Source organism: Symphodus melops (genome assembly GCF_947650265.1).
Source record: "Symphodus melops genome assembly, chromosome: 23".
NCBI lineage: Eukaryota > Metazoa > Chordata > Actinopteri > Labriformes > Labridae > Symphodus > Symphodus melops.
In genome coordinates, this window is record NC_136713.1 from 13,615,209 (window position 1) to 13,638,625 (window position 23,417).

The following is a 23,417-nucleotide window of genomic DNA, read 5'->3' on the forward strand; positions in this document are numbered from 1 at the left end:
GGGAGATAAGAAGTCACCTCATGGTGACCTATGGTAACCTTTGAAGCCATATGTCCTGAGGAACCACAGGGGGTGCAGGACTGTAGGAGCCTGAATGATCAAAGCCTAAATGAAGTCGTAAATGTACTGATGTTGTTGGAGTGTAGAAACCTCCATATGATTTCAAACCGGTTGTGGGACGTGACCTTGTTGAAGTAGGGCGTGGCCAAAATGTCATCTGTAGACCAGTACATTTCAAGGTCAGGCTTAGGAATGATATGATCAAGAGCAGCAGCATCATTTAGAGGTCCAGGATTCTCAGTGAGCTGCCAGTTCATTTCTTTCCACATCAGATTACCTGGACCAGGACCTGCACCTGGCTGGTTTACAGACCCTCTTGCTTGGTCACCAGGTACTTGACCTCCACCACGCCCATGAGATCCACAGGTCCGACCTCTGCCTCTTTGCTGTGTTCGACCTGTAAATAATTAGAATGACGACTTTTTTATTCAACAGTGTGATGTGCACAAAGAGAGTTAACTCTTCATATCATATCTTACCTCTTTCACCTTGGGTAGTTCTGTATAAAGGACACCTGGGCCTTGAATCCCTGGACTCTGTGTGTGTAAAATGTCATACAAATATTCATTTGGTAAATAGTTTGTGTACTGTAGTTTCTTCAGTCCTCCTCCTTTGATGATGATGTGTAGATGATGAAGAAATATCCGCTGACACTGACTTGCTTGTAATATAAGACATTTATTTACAAAGTCAAGAAACAGCATCAGTCCAGGTTAGTCATGTTACCTGGGAGAGTCACCAGCCAAATGTGATCCTCTCGAACAAAGAGAAAACCTTCTTATTTATACAGTATTGGTCGACAACATCAAGACCTTTACGACTTCATTTAAGCTTTGATCATTCAGGCTCCTACAGTCCTGCACCCCCTGTGGTTCCTCAGGACATATGGCCTCAAAGGTTACCATAGGTCACCATAAGGTGACTTCTTATCTCCCCCAATGTAGCCTAAATGTCTGTTCTCAGTCTTAAGGAATACCCTCATAAATAAACCCCTACATTGTCTTTGATGTTAAATCAACCTCTAACTTTAAGAACACCATTTGTCCCACAAAAGGCTCACATGCTTCAGCAGCACATTTACACTTCATATACTTATTTATATTACATCATGTCGCATGTAAAATACACTTCATATTCCCCCCTTCGAGACTTTAGTCTCGAAAAAGAATAACACACAAAATACTTATGACATAACCCTCTGACCATGACTAACCTTAAAATTTGTAGAGTGTGAGAGCGAAAAACCTATCGAGCAGACATCTTTCAAAGTGCAGTGCTAACCCTAACCCTAACCCAGTGCTCAGTAAAGTGACTATCAATATGCATTAAAGTGTCCAACTGGGGGCTGACTCTGAGGTCAGCAGTGCAGGTGAGGAGTGAGAAAAAAGTGAAAAAAGAGTCCAGGGATCACCGTGCGCTTCTTCCCTGCCGTGACAGTGAAGTGTTATACAGTCTTATTGCCTATAGGGGGACAAAAGAGTTCTTGAGTCTGTCCGTGGAGCACGACTGTGACAGCAGTCTGTCACTGAACATGCTCCTCTGCCCGGTGAAGGTGCTGTGCAGAGGGTGGTGTGTGTTGTCCATGATGGAGAGCATTTTGTCCAGAGACCTCCTCTCTACCACTGTCACCAGTGAGTCCAGCTCTGTACCCACCACAGAGCCGGCCCTCCTCACCAGTCTGTCCAGGCGTGCTGCGTCCCTCTTCTTGCAGCTTCCTCCCCAGCACACCACTGCGTAGAAGAGGACGCTGGACACCACAGACTGGTAGAACATCTGCAGCAGCTTTTTGCAGATGTTGAAGGACCCCAGCCTTCTCAGGAAGTACAGACGACTCTGTCCCTTCCTGCAGGTAGTGTCCATGTTAGGCGACCAGTCCAGCTTGTCATCCAGCTGCAGCCCCAGGTACCCGTAGGTCCTGACCACCTCCACGTCGACCCCCCCGATGGAAACAGGTTCTAGATGTGGTTTCTTCCTTCGGAAGTCCACCACCATCTCCTTGGTCTTGGAGGTGTTTAGCTGCAGATGGTTGGCACTGCACCACGTCACAAAGTCCTCGATCAGGCTCCTGTACTCCTCCTCTTGTCCGTCCCTGACACAAGCAACTATCGCAGTGTCGTCCGAGTATTTCTGCATGTGGCAGAGCTCAGAGTTATACTGGAAGTCCGAGGTGTACAGGGTGAACAGGACAGGGGAGAGCACAGTCCCCTGTGGTGCTCCGGTGCTGCTGACCACAGTGTCAGATGTGCAGTCCTTCAGTCTGACGTACTGTGGTCTCTCTGTGAGGTAGTCCGTGATCCACCTCACCAGGTGCGAGTCCACCCTCATCTCGGTCAGCTTGTCTCTCAGTAGGAGGGGATGGATGGTGTCGAAAGCGCTTGAGAAATCAAAGAACATGATTCTCATCACGCTGCTCCCTTTGTCCAGATGAGAGTAAGCCCTGTGTAGAAGATAGAGGATGGCATCGTCCACGCCCACCTTTGCCTGGTATGCAAACTGCAGGGGATCCTGTGCGTATTGTACCTGGGGTCTGAGGTGTTGGAGCAGCAGCCGTTCGAAGGTCTTCATAACGTGGGATGTCAGAGCGATTGGTCTGAAGTCGCCTGGCTCACTGGGGTTCTTCTTCTTGGGGACAGGGGTGAGGCACGAGGTCTTCCAGAGCACAGGAACCTTCCCGAGCCGCAGGCTCATGTTGAAGATGTGCTGAAGTGGCTCCCCCAGCTCAGCAGAGCAGGCCTTTAGCATCCTGGGACACACCTTGTCTGGGCCTGCTGCCTTCCTGGGGCGGAGTCTCTTCAGCTCCTTGCTCACCTGGTCTCTGGTGATGGTGGGGGGGAGGGGGGATGGATTGTCACTGGTGGTTGTATCTGTTCTGGTGGAGGTGTTGGGGAGAGTGAGAGGGGGGGAGGGGGTGTGTAGAGGGGTGCTGGGGGGGCGTAGAGGGGTGCTGAGGGGGGGAGGAGTGAGAGGGGGGGAGGGGGTGTGTAGAGGGGTGCTGGGGGGACAGGCACTGGCTGCAGCGACGGGGCTGTCGAACCTGTTAAAAAACAAGTTGAGCTGGTTTGCTCTCTCAGGGTCCCCGTCTTCTGCGTTGTTGTTTTTCTTTTTGCAGCCTGTGATGGTCTTCATGCCCTCCCAGACCTCTCTCATGTTGTTCTGCTGCAGCTTCTGTTCTACCTTCCTTCTGTACTCCTCCTTTGCCTCTCGGAGTCTGACCTTGAGTTCCCCCTGCACCCGCTTCAGCTCTGCCTGGTCTCCCTCCTTGAATGCCCTTTTCTTCCTGTTAAGGATCTCCTTGACATCGCTGGTGATCCAGGGCTTGTTATTCGGGAAGCAGCGCACAGTTTTAGTGGGAACCACAACGTCCATGCAGAAGTTCATGTAGTCAGTTGTGCAGTGTGTGACCCCCTCAATGTCATCACCATGAGTCTCTTGTAGGGCACTCCAGTCAGTGGTCTCAAAACAGTCTCTGAGGGCCTCCTCTGCCTCGGGAGACCACTTTCTGAAGGTGCGTGTGGTTATCGGTTGTCTCTGGATCATAGTTTTGTACTGTGGCTCGAGTAGGACCAGGTTGTGGTCGGACTTACCCAGAGGTGGTAACGGGGTGGCAGTGTAGGCGTCCTTCACGTTTGCATACAGGAGGTCTATTGTCCTGTTCTTCCTGGTGGGACAGCTTACAAATTGGTGAAAGTCCGGTAGTGTGGAGTTCAAAGTAACATGGTTAAAGTCCCCTGAGATGGCGATGAAAGCATCCGGGTGCAGCGTTTGTAATCTTGAGGTGGTCGCGTGGATGACGTCACACGCAGTTTCGGCGTGTGCCCGGGGAGGAATGTAAACACAGAGCACGATCGCGTGAGAGAATTCCCTCGGCATGTAGTAAGGACGGAGACCCACCGCCAGCAGCTCGATGTCTTTGCTGCACGTTGCCTCCTTCACAGTAACATATATATATCCTTCAATCGAATAATTATAATATGGCACAGCTTTAAACTCCTGATCCAGATAATTACAAGTATATTCTCCTTGATCTTCCCAAACAACATTATTTAATATAAGCGAACAATCATTCATAACTCTAAACCACTTTATATCATTGTACAAAATATACTTTCTTTGATCATAAGGCACACTATTCACATCAGATTCTGTTAACACTATTTCCTTACCATCAGTATTTTTCCATATAGGAAAATTATAATTACCATTATTCAGTGTTTTACATTTACATGGAAGGATAACTGGATGTCCCAACGTCGCTCTAATCACCTTGTTCACAGAAATTGGAGTCGTCCTTATCTTAGAAGTTGAAAAAGTTGACATAGTAGCTGCTAATTCTTTTACTTGCTCAACATCCCTGGGCTCAACCCTAGTCCTCATAACGTTTTGGTCTAACCTTTCTTCGTATTGGTCTTGTACTTTTTGGCCCAAGTGGGTCTTTGGATTTCCCTGGAGAGGTATCACAGCCTCCTGTAGTCTTTGATTCAAGCTCTCTGGAAACAGACTCTGTTGTTTCTGGGACGTGTTGTAAATCAATGTCACCAACTCGTCGTTCTTGCTCATGGACTGACAACTCATCCCTGGCATCATCAAAAGCATGCTCAAAATCATCATGCATACCCACAGCATAGTCAAACCCTGCTTCTGGATCCTGACCTTGGAGGTCCTCATGAACCTCTGCTGTTTCTGCATCTTCTGTTGGCTCTCTCTCACTTTCAACATCTTGTTCTTGTAATCGTGATGCCTCTTCTTTTGGTGCTTTAACACAATGTGACAAATGATACCAAGTAGGAGACCCTTTAACCTGAACTGCAGTTCCCGTACTACGAACAACTTCAAATGGTCCTTCGCGGCGTTCATTAAACCACTTCCTCCTAAACACCTTTACGAATACCTTATCTCCAGGTTGCACTGTACTCCTCTCTTGCTCATCAAATCTCTCTTGCACCTCCTCTTGTTTTTGCCTGTCAGAGACATATGTGTGTATTCTCTTATGCAATGCAGCCATGTAGTTAACATACATTCGCATTTCATCTTCTAGCAAAGATAAACTTGGACCCTTTCCACTCGTGCGTAAACAAGGTGTTGGCATCCGTCTACCCATAGCCAACTCATGGGGTGTCATACGCAAATCCCGGAGCTCACTTGAGCGACACACCATTAATGCCAATGGAAGTGCTTCTACCCAGTTCAGTCCTGTGTGTTGACAGATTTTAACAATACGATTTTTTAAAACACCATTCATTTTTTCACAAACACCTTGGCTCTGCGGATGATAAACAGCTCCCAAACGTTGTTTAATTCCCAATTTTTGCAGAATTATTCTTACTGTTTTATCCACAAACTCTTTCCCATTATCTGAGGATATGCGATCAGGAAGTCCCCACCTGCTTATGACTTCACGGCACAAAAACTTGGCAACAGACTGAGCATCTTTTCGCTTTGTTGGACAGGCTTCAGGTCATCTTGAAAATCTGTCCACAACAACTAGCATATATCTCTTACCTCCTATTGGTCTTATCATATCAACAAAATCCACAACTAACTCACGCATAGGACCTTTTGGTGTTGGAATGTGACCAGGAGGAACCATCACACCTCTCCGAACATTATTTTTTAGACAGATAGTACACCTGCTAATGACATAGTCAATCTGCTCAAGCAGATACGGTGCCCAAAAACCATATTCTTGTGTAATCTTCCTTTTAACCTCCCCCCTTGCAACATGGGCTAACCCATGTGCTTCCTGGATCATCAGACCCAGCAGGTCTGGGGGCGCTACCATCAATCCTTCATGATTTCTCCACAAGCCAGCAGAATCTGGAGTGGCCCCTCGATCTCTCCACAGTTGTTTGTCAATCACAGAAGCAGCTTCTTGTATTGAGATCACATCTTTGAGTGTAATGTTATCGTCCAAGTCCACCTCATGGGTGACCAGAAAAACTTTACCCAATTTATTAGCTCCTGTAACCACCTTTGCAGCCTCATCAGCTGCTTTGTTACCTTGTGTGACTCTTGACATGTCCATTTTATGTGCTGCACATTTAGCTACTGCTATCTCTTTTGGCTTCATCATTGCCTGCAACAGTTTCATTATCTGAGCATGATGCTGTATCGGCGAACCATCAGTTTTCTTAAAGCCTCGATTCTTCCATAATGATCCAAACAGATGACACACATTGTGTGCATACGCAGAATCTGTATATATTGTCACTCGCTTGCCTTCAGCCAACAAACATGCTTCTGTCAGCCCCACTAGCTCAGCAAGCTGCGCAGATGCAGGTTGTGGTATTTCCTCTGCTTTCTCGACAACAAATTCAGATCCTTGGGCTTTTACCACAGCATAACCAGCACTCAATGTATCTCCTACTCGATAGCAGGATCCATCAGTCCAATACTCCACATCTGACTCATGTAGAGGAAAAGCTTGCAAATCTGACCTCAGCTTCGAATACCTCTCTACTTCCTGAACACAATCATGTGGCTCCCCATCCTCAGGAGTTGGCAAATTCTCAGCTGGATTCACTGTGACACATCTTACCACAGTAATATCTTCCTGTTCTAAAAGCCTATGATAGTCTCTAAGCCTTGGCATAGTCAGTGTATATTTACCAAAGTTCAAAAGATTTCTAAGACTATGGTGTGTCAAAATTGTCACCGGGTAACCCATAGTTACAGATGATGCTTTATCATACATCAGATAAACTCCCACCATTGCTCTGTAACACAGTGGCAGCCCCAACTCTACTTCAGAATAGCCAGTGGAATAATAAGAAACAGGCTGAGGACTTGTACCCATACCTGTAGGTTGACAAAGAACAGCACATGCATATTTACCTCCAACAGAAGTTGCCACATACAGCAAAAAGTTCTTAGAATAATCTGGCAGCGCTAGCGCTGGAGCTTCCTGCAACCTCTGTTTAATTGTCTCAAACGCCACAAGACCTTCCTGAGTCCAGGTAAGATTACAATGGAGTTGAGAAGTCCCCGTTTCTTTAATCATAGCTCTCAAAGGCCCTGTCAGACTAGCATAGTCCTCTACCCATGCTGAAGAATACCCCGCAATACCAAGAAACGTCATCATCTCCCTGACTGTTCTAGGCTTTGGTGCCTTTTGAATAGCTTCCAAATGACTGTCAGAGATGCCTCTGTGTCCATGAGTTATTGTCTGACCCAGATAAACTACCTTCTCCTGACAATATTGCAACTTCTTCTGAGAGGCCTTATGTCCTTTTTCTGCCAATAACTGCAACAATCTAATGGAATCCTTATGGCACGTTTCCTTATCTGGTGAACAGATTACAATATCATCTACATACTGAATAACAGTACTCGTCATAATCTGATCCAAACCTGTCAAATCATCTTTCAACACTTTATTGAAAATATGAGGACTGTGTTTGAAACCTTGAGGGAGCCTCTTGTATTTGAAAGTCTGTCCTTTATATGTAAATCCAAATAACCCTTGACTTTCTTCACTGAGTGGAACACTAAAAAATGCTCCACACAAATCTAACACTGTGAAATGTGTAGCATCTGGGGGTATTTGAGCTAACAAAGTATGAGGATCAGGCACATCAGCTGGAAAATCAGCCACCACTTCATTTACCGCTCTTAAATCATGCACCAAGCGATAAGAATCATCTGGCTTCTTCAAAGGCAATATAGGTGTGTTACTCTGAGGATCTGAACACTTCTCCAACACACCTGCTTGCAACAAACCCTCAATTTGTGGTTCAATCCCCTGGATTGCCTCCCCCCTTAGTGGGTATTGGCTCTTCCAAGGAGGTTTGGTTCCAGGTCGAAGTTCAACCTTCACTGGTTGGGCAGATTTCACAAAGCCAATATCAGTACTATGTCGTGACCACAAACAGTCTGGCACTTGTTTTAACATCTCCTCTCTCATACTATCTGAATCTAAATTAGCACTGAAAATTGTTTCATGACTCATTAGCACCACTTGAGGTTGACCCTGTCCCTGAGCTGAGATCCTTATCTTCATGAACTGCTCATCTTCACTCCTCCAGATAGCCAAATTCTCTTTCAGTGGTGAAAAGCTCTTCTTTTCAGCTTCTGCCATCATTGCTCCTATGTGCTTCTGTTCAAATCCTTCAGCCACCATCAAAGTCACATGTGGCACACTTTCCTCAATGTCATGCTCTTTATTAAGATAATCATCACTGTTTATCTTCATTGCTGCTCCTTGTGGTCCCAAAATTATGCATGATGAGCTAAGCTGAACCTGCTTAGGTTGCCTATTCAACCGCTCTTCTGGGTTTACTTGACCAGTTTTCTTAAAATATTTAAGCGTGCAGTGGGGTGAATACTCAGGGAACTTAGCATTAGGCATGTTTGCTACAATAAACTTCTCCCACAGCTTAGCTGGCTGTAGTAGCTCTGGACTAAGATTTCCAATCCAGTACACTGAAGAAGGCTCAGACACTGGTGTCATAAATAATTGATGACTAGTATCCTTTGGCACATCCACCTGACAGCCGTCGGGTGTAGACCTTATTGTGCAATTCAATTTACATAAAGCATCTCTTCCTAACAGTGCAATAGGTGTATGTTCTGACACCAATATAGGTATCGTTATTTTGTGATGTTTAGAACAGAGCTTTGTGAGAGGAATCAGCTGTTTCACACCCTCAAACCCGATTGTCCGTACCAATCGGTCAGACATGGGGAGATGTGTAACATTTTCAGGTCGAACACATGTAAAAGCCGCTCCACAATCCGCCATTATTTCTAATGGTTGATCATTTACTCTTACTATTATTTTTGGATCTTGTTCTGGCCCTGACACTACCAGCTGACACCCCCCTTTTGAGTCTTCTGGGCACCCCTAAAAACCTGGCTCTGGGCCTCTGTAAGGATTCACAGGTCCCCTAAGTGGCCTTTGTTGCCCTCTGAAGCTTCCTCTAAAATCACCTCTGAAACCTCCTCTGAAGCCTCTTCCTGTCCTGTTACACTCATGTGCAAAATGGCCATACAGTCCACAATAATAGCAGACATCTGAAGGCTGTTGGAAATTTCCTCCTCTACCTCTTTCTAAATTTCCTTAACCTCTTCCTGTCCATATTTGTGGTTGGCCAAAGTCTGGCTGTGAAAAAGAAACATTAGGGATCATAGATGTCGACAGGTCTGGATGAAACTGTATCTGTCCCTGCTGAGGTTGAGGTGATGCTGGACTTGGTTGAGACTGACTCTGCATAACAACAGCTTGTTTCTTCTCTTTCTTCTTATTATCAACCAGCTGTATTTGATTAAGTTTTCTGAGGATCTCCTCATCCTGTTCTTTCTGCTCATGCTCATTTTTCCTATATAATTCAACTTGGTGTGCTATGTGATCTGTATACACACTCTTTGCCATGCTTCCAAGACCAACCACCTCTGCTAATTTACTCCGCACAGACAGAGGAAGCCCCTTCTGTATCTTAGCTCTCAAAATTGACTGCTCCATTAGATTCAAATCTGGATCATTACCTGTGACATTTCTCCACACTTGATGAGCTCTTGACACATAGGCTCTTGGATTTTCCTGTGATCCCAACGACTCAATCAAAATGTTATCAGGATGTACGTTTGTCTGGAATGCATCCCTCAGTGCTTTCCACATCCGACCTCTACTTGCAGCAAACAATTCTGGATCATTCACAGTAGTTGCCACATATCTATTAAGACCTGCCGCCTGCAGGATCACTTCCATCCCTGGGACCCCAATGAGACTAGCCAATAATCTCTTAATGTCTCCCATGGCAGGCTGTGTACCCACCAAAAGTTCTTCCAACTTTGAAATCCAAGGATGTGCTCCATCCTGCAGAGTAGGTAGCTTTTCCATTATGTCTGACATATCTGTATTTTGCCAGGGTTTGTATTCTAGATTTTGTCCTCGTATGATTACTGGACACATTTTATCAAGTCTCTTATCTTTTCTTGAACGCACAGAGTATCCAAATGTATCAAGCTTTTGAGATTTTTTCTTCTGTATTTTTTTCTGTGTCATTCGTAGCTCATGTAGTTGCTCTTCTAGTAATTGCTGTGTTTCTGGATTGCTAGACTCATCTAATTCCTGAAGACATTTACCAATGCTCCTCTCAACCTCTCTTAAAGCCCTGCCTCCGTCATCTTTTACCCCTGAACTGGCTGCTAGCGGGTTAAGATATGAAGAACCCTCTCTACTCGAGTCTTCATCACTGTCTGTCTCATCTGTGTCTTCCTTAGCTAGACTCTTTCTTCTCACTGGCCTATCTCCTTTCTTCTCTGCTTTTGCTAACATCCGTCTAACTGCTGGATCATAGCCACCAACAGCTTGATCTGAATCACTCTCACTTTCACCTTCTATCTCCAATCTCCTATAACGCTCTCTGCTTCCACTTCCTAAACATATCTTTTTCTTTTTAGCGTCGTAGCTCGGGTACATTTTTACAGTTGTTTTAGCCTTTCCTTTCTCTATGATTTGCTCATCCTCATCTGTGATGTGATAATTACCTTCTTGTCTAATCACTGGAAGTTGTGGATAAACATCAGTAAACTTCACTTCCTTCTCGTAAGGCGGTGGCTTTTTGGCTGATACGGTATGTGAAAAAGGTGCATTAATCTGCTCCATTAATTTTCCTGTTTGGTTGTCATTTGTGTTTATTATGTGCATGCTTTTTTCCCTATTCTCTTTCGAAGCTTGTAACAATTTCTGTCCCTCATTTTCAAACAGTTGCAGAATGCCGAGTTCAGTTTGTCTTTTCTCCTGACGCCTTTTCCCTTTCCTTCCTGTCTTCTGATTTACTTTAGAAGTGGACACAAGGACCTGCATTGTTTTAATCACATCTGGGTTCAAAGTCCCTTCTTTCGGCCAGGGTTGGTCAATGTCGGACCAACGTTTGCTCCATTTTCGTGACATTTTTGCAACATTTTTAACAAGTGGATTGTTCTTCTGAACAACATCAACAGAAGTGACTGCTTGTGTAATTTTAGTTCTCATCTTTGACATTAAAATGAGCCTCTTATTTCGTTAAATGGTAAATCAAACAATGTTAATCAAAAACTACATAAATAGACAAATTATTGATCCTGAGCAAAATTTAACGCATCCAGTATCAAATACCAGACGTAAAACACCAAATATAGCACTCTGCTACCACACTTAAAACAACAATTTTGCCAAGTACAAAAAGAGACAAAAAGCTTCCTACTATGAAAGTACAATTGCTTATGTATCACCTAATGTATCTAATCACATCCAATTATCTCCAAACTATGGAAATAGAATCAATCTCAAGACAACTCACATCAAACTAAACCTTACTTAGACAATGAAACCAATATTCACAGCTTTCAACACTTTTGAATCAAATCAACTTTCCTGCACATAACCAAGCCACACCAACACTGCTTCATTAATTAACCAGATGCATCAATTAATCAGTCTGTTGCCAAGAATCCCTTAAAAATTATAATTTAATTTACCATCATCCCATATGCGAAAACAAACCAAACATGTATTATACACTGCCGGTTTACAAATGCATGTTTGCGCTCATAGATAAATGTAGGTGTCTGTTGAAAGAGTTTGTGAACAAAACTGTAGTGGCCTTGATCAAGCTGAATTCAGGATTCCTATGTGCTGTTATCCGCAAAGCTTCAGTGTCCATGAATCACTGCATGCATTCTTCTCCTCTGCCACTGCTTTACTCCAGCTCTCATACCACATAGAGAAATAGAGAAAACAAAACAAATCAATCAATCAATCAATCTTTATTTATATAGCGTCAATTCATAACAGGCGTTATCTCAAGACACTTTACAAAAAGCAGGTAAAGGACCGTACTTATGGCTATGTTACAAGAGCCCAGCTTAATCCGTCATGGCGTGGCAAGAAAAAACTTCCTTTTAACAGGCAGAAATCTTCAGCAGACCCGGGCTCATGACGGAACAGCCATCTGCTAAACTGTGCTGGGCTTGAAAATGGGATGGGGGAGATGGGACAAGATGCAGAAAGAAGAATAGGATGGGATAGGTTGGGGGGGGGGTCTGGGCAGGCCATCCTCAGGGGGAGGGGGGGGGGGGTTGTTTGGGCAGGCCATCCTCACCAACAGTCCCAAGGAACCTAAGAGAGCTCAAGGAACCTAAGAGAGCTCAAAAGGAGAGGTTAGAATACAAAGATAGTGACAAGCTACTGCTTGTCACTATAGACGTATCTTATTACTATAAGATAAGAAAGCTGGGAGAGAAAGAGGGGGAGAGAGATAAGAGATCCTGGTGCCAGTTCCCCCGGTAGTCTAGGCCTATAGCAGCATGACTATGAGCTGGTCCTAAGCCAGCCCCAACTATAAGATTTATCAAAAAGAAAAGTTTTAAGTCTATTCTTAAAAGTACCTAGTGTGTCTGCCTCCCGGACCCCGACTGGTAGACGATTCCAAAGGAGCGGTGCCTGATAACTAAAGGCTCTACCTCCCATAGTACTTTTAGAGACTATAGGCACCACGAGCAGGCCTGCATTCTGGGAACGTAATGTTCTTGTCGGATAGTACGGTACAATTAACTCTTTAAGATAGGATGGTGCCTGACCGTTTAGAGCTTTGTAAGTGAGCAGAAGGATTTTAAATTCTATTCTAGATTTTATAGGGAGCCAATGGAGAGAAGCCAATACAGGAGTAATGTGGTCCCTTTTCCTAGTTCTAGTAAGAACACGAGCTGCAGCGTTTTGGACGAGTTGAAGGGTCTTTAGAGATTTACCATAGCACCCTGCTAAAATAGAATTACAGTAATCCAACCTGGAGGTAACAAATGCATGAACTAATTTTTCAGCATCATGTTGTGACAGGATCTGCCTGATCTTAGAGATATTACCAAGGTGAAAATAAGCTGTCCTTGAAATTTGTTTAATATAGGAATCAAAGGACACATCCTGATCAAACAGAACTCCTAGTTTCCTAACAGTGGTACTAGAGGCTACGCTAATACTACTAAGGGCTACCTAGAGGAAGCATATATAATGTAAATAAAATCAGACCAAGCACTGATCCTTGAGGCACTCCATGGCTAACTTTGGTGTACAAAGAGGACTCATCATGAACATGCACAAACTGAGATCTATCTGATAAATAGGATCTAAACCAACTTAAAGCAGTCCCTGTAACTCCAAGCAATTGTTCTAGTCTCTGTAACAGAATCTGATGGTCAATTGTATCAAAAGCAGCACTAAGATCTAACAGGACAAGCACAGATAGAAGTCCCCTGTCTGAGGCTAACAGAAGATCATGTGTTACTCTAACTAGTCTCAGTTCTATGGTACGCTCTAAATCCCGACTGGAACTCCTCAAACAAGCTGTTGTTGTGGAGAAAATCACACAACTGATTAGCTACCACTTTCTCTAAGATCTTGGAGATAAAAGGAAGGTTAGATATAGGTCTATAGTTAGCTAGAGTTCCTGAATCAAGAGTAGGCTTTTTAAGGAGCGGTTTAATTACCGCTACTTTTAATGATTGGGGTGCATAACCTACCGCTAAAGATATATTGATCATATCTAGTATGGAGCTGCTAACTAGAGGAAAGACTTCCTTAAACAACTTGGTTGGGATTGGATCTAAAAGACAAGTTGACGGTTTAGACGCAGAAATAATCAAATTTAGTTCTGCGAGGTTAATTGGAAAAAAACAATCGAGGTTAGTATCAGAATTTGGAGCCGTTTCTGCCGAATCAAAAATATAGGAGGAATCTGCACTAAGTAAAGGTAGTAAGTTGCTAATTTTGTCTCTAATGTTTAGAATTTTATCATTAAAAAAGCTCATGAAATCATTACTGCTAAGGGCTAAAGGAATAGATGGCTCAAATGAACTATGACTCTCTGTCAGCCTGGCTACAGTGCTGAAGAGGTATCTAGGGTTGTTTTTATTTTCTTCAATAAGAGACGAGTAATAGGCAGTGCGGGCCTGCCGTAGAGCTTTCATATATCGATTATGACTATCTGGACAAATTAAACGAGATTCTATCGTTTTGGTGGAGCGCCAAATTCTTTCACATTTACGTGACGTTAGTTTTAGAGTACGGGTTTCTAAATTGTACCATGGAGCTGATCTCTGTCGTTTGATTGGCTTCTGTTTTAGGGGAGCGATTGAATCCAGAGTAACTCTAAGTGAATCCACCGCACTATCTACAAACTGATCTAGCTGAGAGGGACTAAAGTGATTATAGGAGTTTTCAACTAGGTTAGGGGATGGAACTGAAACAAAGGCAGCTGAAATAGCTTCCTTAAATTTAGCTACAGCATTATCATTTAAATTTCTAGAGAGCACTTTTTTATTAAGAGGAGTTAAGGTTGGTAGAAAGAAATCAAAAGTTATTAGGAAATGGTCTGATATCAGAGAATTTTCCAGAAAAACCGACAGACTGTTAATTTCAATACCATAAGCTAAAACAAGATCCAGGGTGTGGTGAAATCGATGAGTAGGTTTGTTTACACCCTGGGTGAAGCCAATAGAGTCCAATAGAGACATGAAAGCCGTGCTAAGACTGTTATTAACAACATCCACATGGATATTGAAATCACCTACAACAATTATTCTATCACTGCTAAGAACTATGTTTGATAGAAATTCTGAATATGGGCCAGGAGGGCGGTAAACTATAACAACTAGAACTGGCTGAAAAGTTCTAGAGACTGGATGTGAAAGACTGAGTGCAAGACTTTCAAAAGAGGTATAATTCAGCTTTGGTCGAGGATTAATTATAAGACCAGAATTAAAAATAGCTGCTACTCCACCACCTCGACCAGTGTCTCGAGCTATATGAGCATTCAAATGACTGGGAGGGGTGGATTCATTTAAACTAACATATTCATCCTGAGAAAGGTTTCAGTTAAACAAAGTAGATCAATATGATTCTCTGATATTAGCTCATTTACCAGGAGAGATTTAGATGCTAGGGATCTAATGTTTAGTAAGCCGCATTTAATTGTTAGATTTTTTTGCCAAATCGTATTTGTAGTTTTGATTTTGACTAAATTGTTATGATTTACGCCTCTTTTATTGAGGCTGGAATTGCCTATGACAGGTGTGGGGCGGAGAACAGACACAGTATCTATAGTATAAGTAGGGTTACATCTATAAGAAGATCTAACTGAGTTACAGTTAGATTTACAGTCACATGGACAGCTATAGTGGCAGGTAAACAGATCTAAAGGAAGCACAGAGAAGTGTGTAAGACTGCAGCTCTGCATCCTGGTCTGAACTCTGATGAGTTGTCAGGGTCTAATAAACTCTGCTACGTTTCTAGATAATAGAGCTGCACCAACCAGAGTAGGATGGATGCCATCTCTAGCTAGCAGACCAGGCTTTCCCCAAAAGGACTGCCAGTTATCTATGAAGCCCACATCGTTTACTGGACACCACCTCGATAGCCAGCGATTGAATGAAGACATGCGGCTATACATGTCATCACTGGTCAAATTAGGGAGAGGACCAGAGAAAACTACAGAGTCCGACATCGTCTTTGCAAAACTACACACCGACTCCACATTAACTTTAGTAATTTCCGACTGGCGAAGTCGGGAGTCATTTGTGCCGACATGAATTACAATTTTATCAAATCTACGTTTAGCCTTTGTCAGCAGCTTTAAGTGAGCCATGATGTCGCCCGCTCTGGCCCCGGGTATACACCTAACTATGCCCGCTGACTTCGCTAACTTCACATTTCTGACTATGGAGTCTCCAATTATCAGAGTTTTTGTCTCAGCGGGTGCGTCGCTGAGTGGGGAAAATGTGTTTGAAACATGAAGTGGTTGGTGGGGAGCTGTGAGCCTCGTTTTCTTACTATGCCTCCCTCTGACAGTAACCCAGCCACTGCCTCCCGGCTGCTCGGGAGCTACCGGGGGAGATTTAACACTATGTCGGCCCGCACTGGCTACAGAAGGCTGGCTAACTGCTGCTGCGTAAGATGACTCTGACTCAAAGGTGCGGAGCCTGCTCTCTAACTCAGACACCCTCGCCTCCAAAGCTATAAATAAACTACATTTAATACAGATACCTTTATCAGTAAAGGAGGACGAGGAGTAACTAGACATCTGGCACACAGAACAAGAGAGAGCAGGAGAGGGAGAGGCAGGCAGGGAAGCCATCGTAGGAGAAGCTTACTGCTAAGTTAGCCTGAGAGTACGTAGTTTAACGCAAACAGAAGATCTATAGATAGCTTGCAGGGGTGCTTTGGTGATTATTTCGATTACTCAGAGTGTGCAGTAAATGGAGACAAAATGTAAGAAAATACACAGGATAAACAATCTAGCTTTAACTACCGAGCTATCGATCGGTAGTAGCGATAGAGCGAGACACAACAGGAAGTGATGCAATACGCTCACTGTAGTACGTCAGGACGTCAGACATTAAAAGGTTAATGTCTTAATCACTCTAAAAACACAATGCAATATTTAAACTTCAGATATAAAACAATGTTTGAATATTACAATGACTATCTATTTCCCTAAAATAAAAATAAAAACTAAACTTTTTTTTTTTCTCTAAAGATTTAGTGGGTCATTTTCAGAATGTGGGATAACTGTGTAGATTCTTAAAGTTTAATCTAGGTTTAAATTAATCATTTCTCCATCCTATTTTATATTTAAACCCCTAAAGAACAAATCATTTCCTCTGATCTCTTCTTAACTAACAAAGAGAAAAAAGAAAGGAAGGGGGCTCTCTCTCCTCTCTCAGAAGCAGAAAACTCCCTAACACATTTAAAGCACCTCCCTTTGCTCCACCTCTTAAATTTAACAACAACTTCCAGTATGAGCTGACTATCAGAGAGTGAACATCTTATCTAAAGATCCTCTTAAATTTAACAACAACTTCCAGTATGAGCTGACTATCAGAGAGTGAACATCTTATCTAAAGATCCTCTTAAATTTAACAACAACTTCCAGTATGAGCTGACTATCAGAGAGTGAACATCTTATCTAAAGATCCTCTTAAATTTAACAACAACTTCCAGTATGAGCTGACTATCAGAGAGTGAACATCTTATCTAAAGATCCTCTTAAATTTAACAACAACTTCCAGTATGAGCTGACTATCACATAGTGAGCATCCTGTCTAGAGATCCTCTTCAAGTCAGTTCAAACCAACGCAACAAAAATCACACACACACACAGACAGACAGAAAAAGAAAAAGAGAGAGACCACACAGCAACCCAAACACTCCTCAACAAAAAATCCTTTCCTCTACTCTACCTAAATATATACATACTAAACAAACTGTCCTTGTTGGTCTCTTCACTTCTCCTCAGACTCAACAAAGAAACAACAATTTATATAATGCATAAATGTCCTTTGAAACAAAGGCTCATATATTTTATCTAATATATAAATGTCCTTTGAAACAAAGGCTCATATATTTTATCTAATATATAAATGTCCTTTGAAACAAAGGCTCATATATTTTATCTAATATATAAATGTCCTTTGAAACAAAGGCTCATATACTTTATCTAATATATAAATGTCCTTTGAAACAAAGGCTCATATATTTTATCTAATATATAAATGTCCTTTGAAACAAAGGCTCATATATTTTATCTAATATATAAATGTCCTTTGAAACAAAGGCTCATATATTTTATCTAATATATAAATGTCCTTTGAAACAAAGGCTCATATATTTTATCTAATATATAAATGTCCTTTGAAACAAAGGCTCATATATTTTATCTAATATATAAATGTCCTTTGAAACAAAGGCTCATATATTTTATCTAATATATAAATGTCCTTTGAAACAAAGGCTCATATACTTTATCTAATATATAAATGTCCTTTGAAACAAAGGCTCATATATTTTATCTAATATATAAATGTCCTTTGAAACAAAGGCTCATATACTTTATCTAATATATAAATGTCCTTTGAAACAAAGGCTCATATATTTTATCTAATATATAAATGTCCTTTGAAACAAAGGCTCATATATTTTATCTAATATATAAATGTCCTTTGAAACAAAGGCTCATATATTTTATCTAATATATAAATGTCCTTTGAAACAAAGGCTCATATATTTTATCTAATATATAAATGTCCTTTGAAACAAAGGCTCATATATTTTATCTAATATATAAATGTCCTTTGAAACAAAGGCTCATATATTTTATCTAATATATAAATGTCCTTTGAAACAAAGGCTCATATATTTTATCTAATATATAAATGTCCTTTGAAACAAAGGCTCATATATTTTATCTAATATATAAATGTCCTTTGAAACAAAGGCTCATATATTTTATCTACTCCACACTGAGCAACTGCCTCACCGAAATCAAATCATGGATGCAAGCAAACTATCTTCAACTCAACAGCGATAAATCAGACATAATCATCATTGACCCCACATCCCGCACCAAAGCCACTCACAACTTTTCCCTCACCTTTGATAACTGCACTCTATCCCCCTCACCGCACACCCGCAATCTAGGAATCATCTTTGACAATAACCTAAGGTTCGACCTCCACATCAAACACATCACCAGGACCGCCTTCTTCCACCTCAAAAACATTGCCCGCCTCCGCCCCTCACTCACCTTCCCTGCTGCAGAAACCCTCATCCATGCATTCATCACATCCAGACTACATTACTGCAACAGCATCCTCCATGGTTTATCCAAACTCCTCAATAAACTGCAATACATCCAGAACTCAGCCGCACGCCTGCTCACCCACACCCGCTCCAGAGACCACATCACCCCCGTCCTCCGTGACCTGCACTGGCTCCCCATCACTCACCGCATACAGTTCAAAATCATCCTCCTCACACACAAAGCACTAAATAACCTGGCCCCACCTCACAGACCTGCTTCACCACCACACCCCCTCCCGTGACCTCCGCTCATCTAAAGGAAACACCCTCTCCCCACCTACACGGACCAAGCACCGAACCTGGGGAGACAGAGCCTTCTCCATCGCTGCCCCCTCCCTCTGGAACTCACTCCCCAAACCCATCCGTTCCTGCCCACACCTCCCAACTTTCAAATCCATGCTCAAAACTCACCTTCTTAAACTAGCTTTTAATACTTGACTTCTTCTTTCCCCTCGTCTCATTCTGTTTCTCTGTCCTTTAATGTTCTTCTACTGTTTTTAACTGTTTACTGTGATTTCTTTTTTACATGTAAAGTGCCTTTGAGCCCTCGTAAAAGCACTTACAAATTAAATGTATTATTATTATTATTAATATATAAATGTCCTTTGAAACAAAGGCTCATATACTTTATCTAATATATAAATGTCCTTTGAAACAAAGGCTCATATACTTTATCTAATATATAAATGTCCTTTGAAACAAAGGCTCATATATTTTATCTAATATATAAATGTCCTTTGAAACAAAGGCTCATATACTTTATCTAATATATAAATGTCCTTTGAAACAAAGGCTCATATACTTTATCTAATATATAAATGTCCTTTGAAACAAAGGCTCATATACTTTATCTAATATATAAATGTCCTTTGAAACAAAGGCTCATATATTTTATCTAATATATAAATGTCCTTTGAAACAAAGGCTCATATACTTTATCTAATATATAAATGTCCCCTTTTTTAGGCTCATATTTTTATCAGTTTAAACAAAGTCCTATAAGGGGCTCATAGGTATTTTAACACTGAAGAAACAAAAATGTCTCTCCTCATGACTTTACCAAATCTTCTTTCATCAAGCTGCTACATACACATACAAATATTCTATTTGTTTCAAATACACAAACACAGGCCTTTACACACAACTAAACAAACAACAAGACTGTCCTGCAGCCTACATTGTCACACACAAACTCCAAGAATGCTTTCTATGTTACTTTACAGTTTTTTGTTTTTTGTTAAAGTCTAAGATTTCTCTCTAATGTATCAACAAAAATTCTTTGTTGCCACACTTTGTCTTTTATTTAGTTATTTATTTTCCTGCATGCTTTTAACTCAAATTTCTTATCTCTCACCATAAGGTGACTTCTTATCTCCCCCAATGTAGCCTAAATGTCTGTTCTCAGTCTTAAGGAATACCCTCATAAATAAAGCCCTACATTGTCTTTGATGTTAAATCAACCTCTAACTTTAAGAACACCATTTGTCCCACAAAAGGCTCACATGCTTCAGCAGCACATTTACACTTCATATACTTATTTATATTACATCATGTCGCATGTAAAATACACTTCAGTACAAAATGAAAGCTAAATTATTTCTTTTGTTTATCTCCTCTCACAAATTAGCAGATGCTCTTGTCTTGTAGTATCTAATAATCATACAATCCAAGTAACATACTATCAAACTAAATAAAATATGTTATCATGACTCACCTCTTGCACCTACGTGTATGTCTGGACCTTGGAGACCTGGACCTTGGAGACCTGGACCTTGGAGACCTGGACTCTGTGTCTGGAAATTACAATAAAAAGTCCGTCAAAAATTCGTTTGGTACATAGTTTATGTACAAAACTGAGGGAAATGTTATTTCGACGTCACGTTATCTCATGAATTAGCAGACGCGTATGCTATTGTAACCAGGTCTTTACAAAACTGTAGAAAATAAACTCAAGGTCTGGGATCATCACAATTAACGAATGATGTCCTGGTTCGAGGATAAAGACTAAATATTAACAGAGAATATCTAATCAGTCTTAGGCCGTAGAAAAGAGTGACTTCACACAGAGAATGATACACAGACACAAATAGAATTCTTTGTTTTAACAGATTATTATTTGAATTTTTCCAAAGCATACAAACACTTTAAATTTCCCCCCTTTAAAAGAAAAGAAATAAAATCTGGCCAGAATAAATGTTTTGCTGCAGCTTTAACCCCTTAGTTCAGTTTAGTTGTCACTCCTAGAAATGGTCCTTGGAGTCACAAACGACAGAACGATCTTACTGATGTAGAAGGCATGAAATCCAAGTCCTGCTGGAGAATTGAGAATCCCAGTCGGTAGTCCACACAGCCACAGCCACGGTCACTCCTGGCGGCAGTAATCGGCTCCAGAGCAGACGAACACAGCCTCTCCTTCACACCGAGACACCTCGCACGCAGTCCGGGCTATTACAACAGATAAATGTTTCAGACATAAAACGCTGGAAAATCCCCAGGTCTGGATCCCGTTTTCCTTTACTAACAGAGAGCTAACTTGACGTCTAACTCCTTCTGCAGTCAGCATGGAAGAGAACGTAAACAGCGCGCTCGCGCGTAGCCGCCATTTTAGTTAAAACAGACTGGACTCAACCCACTACACCTTTACTAAAGTGCCGCTTAGATACGGTGAAATCATTAAACATTGTTCACATAACTTTTTAAACATATTAACAAATTTATATGCAACAGCAGTTAACATATATTACATGTGCTGAAATACCCACACTATGCCTGAGACAGTCAGTGCGGCTAATATGAGCATCCACTACGGCTATACCATAACATTCTCATTTTAAACAAAAATAAAATAAAATGACAGAAGCACAATATATATGAGCTTACCTATTACAACAGATAAATGTTTCAGACATAAAACGCTGGAAAATCCCCAGGTCTGGATCCCGTTTTCCTTAACTAACAGAGAGCTAACTTGACGTCTAACTCCTTCTGCAGTCAGCATGGAAGCGAACGTAAACAGCGCGCTCACGCTGCCACCTAGAGGACGTTACCACCAAGCGTTTGTCAACTGCTGCAAAGTGTCGAAAATAATGCTTCAACTGCATAATAAAAATAAATAAATGACTCAGCCTGACCATTAGTGTGTGATTTCACATTGAAACAGGAACTCATATTATTTTGTCACATATCAAATATTAGTTTTATCTGCTTATGTACTTGTCTGTAAATATACCGGTACACCAATATATTTATTACTCAGCAGATTACACTAATTTATTCAAATGACCCCCTTTTAACCTACACATAAATATATATTTATGCATCTATTTTTAGGTGGGTTACACTATCACGGTGAATCAAAAAATAACGTGATCATATCTTACCTCTGACACGTCCTGAATCCCTCCGCTGCTGTCTTCATCCAGATCAGTTTCACGGAGGTCAAAACATGAATGATCAGAGTCTGTATCGATAATTAACTCTGTAGCTTCCACAGCCGAATATCTCCTTGCTGGCGCCGGCATGTTTGTACTGTTCAAGAGCTTTTATCTCATATCTATACGGCTAATGTTGACTTTTTGACGCGCGTCAAACTCACATACAGACTGATAGAACTCCGACCGCTGGAAAATAAGGACAAAGATGATGTTTGTTTTTTTTCTCTCTACTTTCCCGCGGGTGGTCTTGTTTGTTGGTTTTTGACCCCACAGTCCTGTAACTTTTTCACAACACCCGTCAGAGCGCCCCCTATCGTATTACACTGAAAACACCAAATGACGGAATTTTCCGTCAATGGCGGGGAATGAGTTAAGCTTGATCAAGGCTAGTATAATTTTATTCATAAACTCTTTCAACAGACACCTGCATTTATCTATGAGCGCATACATTTGTAAACTAGTAGTTTATGATATGTGTGGTTTGTTTTTGCATATAGGATTATGGTAAATTAAAGGGTCATTTTGAGGAGGAATCTTGGCAACAGACTGATTAATTGATGCATTTAGTTGATTAATGAAGCGGTGTTGGTTGGGTTGCTTATTGTGTTGGAAAGTTGATTTGATTCAAAAGTGTTGAAAGCTGTGAATGTTGGTTTTGTTGTCTGAGGAAGGTTTAGTTTAATGTGAGTTGTCTTGAGATGGAACATTGATTCTATTTCCATAGTTTGGAGATAATTGGATGTGATTAGATGTGTTAGGTGATACATAAGCAATTGTACTTTCATAGTAGGAAGCTTTTTGTCTCTTTTTGGAGTGGTTTTTAAGTGTGGTAGCAGAGTGCTATATTTGGTGTTTTACGTTTGGTATATTGATACTGGATGCTTTAGATTTTGCTTGGGATCAATAATTTGTCTATCTATCTAGTTTTTGATTAATGTTGATTGATTTATATTTTAATGAAATAAGAGGCTCATTTTAATGTCAAAGATGAGTACTAAAATTACACAAGCAGTTACTTCTGTTGATGTTGTGCAGAGTCAGCTTCAACCAAATCAAGTATCACCTCAACCGCAGCAGGGACAGATACAGTTTCAACCAGCCGTGTCGACACCTATGGTCCCTAATGTTTCTTTTTCACAGTCAGATTTTGGCAGATCACAAATATGGACAGGAAGATGTTATGATTATGCTTGAGGGCAGTCTCTTCCGGGGGTCTTTGGCAGTGGGTGTGTTTTGTAGGTGAAAAGGTAGGGTCAGGACTGATATCACACCTGGAGGGGAGGTGTGGTGGTGGCTCAAAAAACCCTTGATAA

The 23,417-nt window shown here is 41.5% G+C and overlaps 1 long non-coding RNA gene across 1 annotated transcript; it reads right to left on the minus strand.

Moving 5' to 3' along the window:
- Positions 1 to 207: 207 nt before the first annotated feature.
- On the minus strand, positions 208 to 20,525 carry LOC306818924. The gene is made up of 3 exons (XR_013778403.1): positions 20,385 to 20,525; positions 540 to 596; positions 208 to 457 (listed from the first exon to the last, which is right to left on the minus strand). It is a non-coding gene; the product is annotated as an uncharacterized lncRNA (long non-coding RNA).
- Between the last annotated feature and the right edge of the window lie 2,892 nt (positions 20,526 to 23,417).